We start from the raw sequence: 5,514 nt of genomic DNA, 5'->3' as shown, positions 1-5,514 counted from the left end.
TAAAAAATTCTAGTAGTCGGATCCGGATCCAGATCTTCACCAAAATAGAATAATTTCTTCCTTGTCAAACACCCAACATGTCCACCAAGTTTCATCTGAATCCGTTCACTACTTTTTGAGATATCGTGCTATATATTAGTTTCGCCCAATCTTTCACCGGTGAAGAATCACTTAAAAATTATCAGATCTGGATCCGGATTCGGATCTTTACCAAAATTAAACAATTTCTTCCTTGTCACACTCACAACCTGTCAACAAAATTTCATCTGGATCCGTCCAAACAAAGAAACAAACAAACAGACAGAAAGGGGTGAAAACATAACCTTCACCTTCAGTGGTAGAGTTAATAAAGTCTAAACAATCTCCAATGCTTTGACAGAAATTAAGTGAAGCAAATGGAGGAAAATGGAATTCTCTTGGTGAGAGAAAGATTGTGGCTTCAGAATGATTTGAAGATGATAATCCATTCTCTAAAAAGGAAAATTGCACCTTATTTTAAAAATGATTTACTGCCAAGTGAGTCACCTTTGTAGAAAGTATATAATTGTTTTTTGAGTGGGATTGGGCTTAAGACACAAGATGAAGCTATTTTGCCAAATATTGCTTATATTCAGAGATACCAGAAATGGAGAGGGATGCGAGGAGAAACTTGCCCTCCAAATATTTAAAATAGTTGGGCAAACACTCAATAAGGAGCTTGACAGCCATGACATATTGTTGTGGGCCGGGGGGGTCGGTGGCGATAAATGACCACTAGGTGGAGTAGTGGAGTCGTCTCCCACGGAACACTCGGAATTTATAGGTCGTCACCCCGGACAACTCCGTAGTCGACGTGTCACTTAGGGACCGTGATCGCCAATTTTCCGACGGCGCGGGGTCGGGTTAATTGCCTAACTTCAATATACCTAAATAACCACGCCGTCAAATTACCGGAGAAGTCACACCCTAGACGGACCTCGGGTGGAACGGGCCATCTACCGAGCCCGATCCGGATGTAAACCGAGTGGGGATTACCAAGATCCGTCGGTCCAAATGAACAATTTACCGGCCCGAACGGCCTTACTAATTCTCAAACCCGCACCATGCTAGGCCAATGAAGGAAAGCACAGAAAACGAGCTGGTACATTTAACAGGGGTATATTTTACAAAGAATAATAATTATCAGTGAGGAGAAACACAGAGCAGAGTTATCACGAATAAAAGAAATGTAATTTACAAGCAAAGTAAAGCACTTACACAATTCTACTTAACAGACGGCCCACGGACGGACACACACACACACACACACACACACACACACACACACACACACACACACACACACACACACACACACACACACACACACCCCCAAAAGAACTGGACCCATGGGTCTATTTCGGTCAAGCCGGGCCGGGGTACCTGTCCGCTTCGTCCGGCCACACCGACTCCGACACCACCACGGAGGGACCCGAACCCACGACCCGAAGTCCATGGCCACGAACGAGGCCGCTCAACCACGATCACCACTGTCCCAGACCGCTCCAGCCACCACCACGACCGTCTGCAGAACGCTCGCCGGCAACCACAGACCGCGCTGCAATCGCCACGATCACCGTCTGCCGAACGCTGGTCCAGACAACCACCTCCTCTTCTTCAGGAGGGAGGGGCTTTTTCTCCCCGCCACTCGCCTCCTGATTGGTCCGTGGGTTGTCAGGCGACTCGTGGCGGCCTTCCGATTGGCTGGGGCATGCGTGTGGTGCTCGCCCTCCACTCATTGGCTGGATGAAATGCTCTCTGCTCCTCCTCGGAGCGGAGCTTTGACCCGAGGCGACGAAGGCTCCGCCCATGTCCTCAGCCAAAAACACATGAGTAATGGCGACCGGGTCGAGTGCAGGACTGCGCGCTGTTGTTGTCGTGGATATAGTAGTAGTTGTTGTTGATGATGTTGTAGTTGTAGTTGTTGTTGTTAAAAGATCTAATAAACCTGACTATACAATAATTCGTAGCACACATGTAATTCCCATTAGACAAAGGGGGGATTCTAACTGTAAACACATACCTATCAAAATAACCAAGCTTAGGGACTCTGGCTGTTTGTGTGCACAAGGTTTCCAAATCCGTAACAATATAGCTTTATGATAGTCTCATGTAGTTAGACGCCAGAGTGCTAAAACTCTATTTGATATAAGCTTTCTTAAGAAGAATCAAATACTTCTTGAGGAAGCTTGAATATTTAATGTTGTGATAGGACCTTTATCATGCTGTTTTATACCTCTGTTATCGAGTGTCATCCTCTCTGGATGTATTGCGTGGTTTAAAAGTCTGAGGAAAGAAGACGTGTATAAATTGCAAAGGATAACCAACACAGCAGGTAAAATACTGGGAATTGTTTTTGATTTAACAGATAAATATCTCACTTGTGTGATAACTAAGATTAATGACGAAATACAGGACAAGGACCATCCATTGAATAACCACGATCAATGGATGAGGTCAGGTAAAGACTGAGATGCCTCTGATGTAGAATAACTCGTTATTTAAATTATGTTGTTCCACATTCTGTCAGACTTTTGAATGAATTATGATAATCAAGGGTTCAGCATGGTTTTGGGTGGGGGGCAGTGGCTGGATGATATTATAAGCAGTGATTCACATAACTGGTACTCAGGTACTCGAGCACGGTAAGAAAAATACTAAATGCGGATTTCAACGATGTTCAGAAAGCTAAAAGAGTGCACCAGCACAACAGAGGCTTTTGATGGAAGGTTTTCTCATCTAGTGAAGATAAGATTCTTCCGTGATAATTCCGATATACTGTGATTTTAAAATTGAAGTGTACAAAATTGAATTTATTAATTATAGGATTATACTGGGCAACAAAAATACTTTTTATCTGTTATTATGGAAAATGCAGGTGTTCTTGGCTAAATCTGGGCTGCTGATTTCAAATCTGTAGGTCAGAGTTTAGCCAGCACGTCAGGTTTTCAAATATGTATATATAATAATGATACCCAGCATGCTATATTAGATACTTTATGACTGCAGATCGTGACATTGTACATCAAATATCAGTGCTTTGTAATTACTTTCACGTTATATATGTAACAGTGATTGATCTCCATAGTAGGGAAAGAATACTGGTTCTGGCTCACTTTTCCCCATGTAAATGAATGGGGGATTTTCAGCCATGAAATTTTTCTTTTTTTTCCCCTGAAAAAATAAATCCCCTTTTTAGCCCAAGGTATATTTATTTGTCTCCCCTTTTAACCTGGAGCCTGGTGTTGGCTTAGTGGTTAGGGTGGCGGCTTGGGATCCCAGGGTCCTGAGTTCAAATCCCGTTGGCTGCTGAATTAACACCAGGGGGTTGACTAAGCCTGCCATCCTTCCGAGGTCGGCGAAATGAGTGCCAGTGTACTGATCCCGGTGTATGCCCCGGTTAGAATAGGTGTACCATATCCCTGTGTGTCGTAAGAGGCGACCAGGGTTGGTGTCAGGAAGGGCATCCGGCCATAAAACATTGCCTCAAGAAAAAGCCAAACCCCTGCACAGCAGGGAAAAATGGCTGTAAAAACGGTCATTTTTTTATTTCCCCTTTTAACCTAGGGGCTCTCTATTCAAATAGCCCATACAACAAGATAAAGATTTGTTAAAGGTGATTCTAAAGAAATATCTGAAACGTCTAAGCCTCGGGGCACTCTTTATCAAATAACCAATGCATATTGTTTAGCTCACTCATTGAACCTATAAACATTTGTTCATTCTCAAATTCCTTCAATAGTTTAATTTTCTTTGCACAATAATCCCCATCTAAAATATTGAAAAACAAAACATTTGAATCTTTATATTTTTTAAGATACCCCTTTTGTGCCATTACGAAATGATAAACTTCTCTTAATGATCTCATCTGACCACCTCCTGAGTTGCATATCATTTTGATATTGTAGTAAATTATTTTTCCATTGTTCAATTGATAACCATCAAATTTTTCAGTCCATTCAAACATATTTATTATTTTCTTTACATCCTCTAACTTATTGGTTTTTAAATTGATTCGCATATATGTTTTATTTACCTTTGTTTTAGATATTTTTTCAATAAGACTTATTTGATATTTTTCACATTCATTATGTTTTCCATTTATATACCAAGACTGAGATTTTCTCCACTCTTTAGTTTGACTAATACTTGGTTCGACCATTTATATATTGTGAAAAACGCGGCGGAAGCCCTTAAAAACCCTAACCCATCTTCCCATCGTTAAAACTTGTGTCCATATGGAACACAATCTATTCTATTCACTCTATCATACAATACCCATATGGAACACAATCTATTTTATACACTCTATCATACAATATCCATATGGAACACAATCTATTCCATTATCTAAAATAAATCTCTTATCATCAAAGGCTCCTAATGCCTTTTTATTTACTTCTTCACTATATATCTTATGTTTATAACTTCTTATTGTATTCATTTTCCTATATTCTTCTTTCTTATTCATCAAACAATTATAATAATTTCTAAAAGTTATTGATTTCTTTATTACATATTTCTTTATTCCCTTTAACCTTTTATCAATCTGATCACCATACTTATAAGCATATGCCTTTGCTCTCAATCCAATAAACTCACTCATTACTTTTCCACCCAACTCATCCTTAAACTTGCCAATAACCTTTTCATTCTTTTTGAAAATAACTCACTCTTCTTACTAAAATTACTTGTATCATATACTCCAATGTTTTTCTTCATATCCTTATAAACATCATCAGTTTTTATATCTAGAATAAAACTATCGGTGTCCATATACAACAATGAAGCATTTTCACCATACTCTTTCTTTAAATCATTATACAAATAATCATACATCAATATCTTTGATAAATCAAGAACTGCTGTTCCAATATAAATTGGTTTATCCATGACAATACTTTCCTTTTTCATATGAATAGCAGAAAAGTTCTCTGAAAAAACCTCTTCTCTCTCAAAACTTGGTTTATTTATCAATCTAGAAGCTTCTTTCCAAGATGTTGCAAATCTAATGTTTTGCCTGTTTCTAACATTCTCCATTGTCTTTCCAAAGACAGCATTATTCATCAATTTATAGAATTCCCCTTCAAATTTTACTTTTGTATTTGTTCTCATATCTGTATTGAATTTAATATACTTTTTCATCCAAGGACTTTGTTTAAATTTTAAAACTCTATGAATTTTAGCTACTCTCAACCCAGCAGATAAATATTGTCTCAAGTTCCTTTGATGCAAAACATATCCCTCTTTATCATAGAATGTTGTTAATAACTTTTCTGTTGATTTGCCTTTAATATTAAAACTTTTATGATAATCACTGAACCATTCTTTCTTTGGGGTTTCTTTCTCACATGCAAAAGGAAGGTCTTTATGCTTATTATGAAGATCACTCGGGTACTTCAAATCAACTTCAAAATAATAACCTTCTTCTTTATCATTCAATTTCTCTTGAGAAGAAATAACAATATTCATCAAAGCCTTTTCATAATCCTTTTC

The sequence above is a fragment of the Eptatretus burgeri genome, chromosome 12, assembly GCF_056783735.1.
Source record: "Eptatretus burgeri isolate ZD-2024b chromosome 12, Ebu_testis_v1, whole genome shotgun sequence".
Classification (NCBI taxonomy): Eukaryota; Metazoa; Chordata; class Myxini; order Myxiniformes; family Myxinidae; genus Eptatretus; species Eptatretus burgeri.
Note: the sequence above shows the minus strand (reverse complement) of the source record.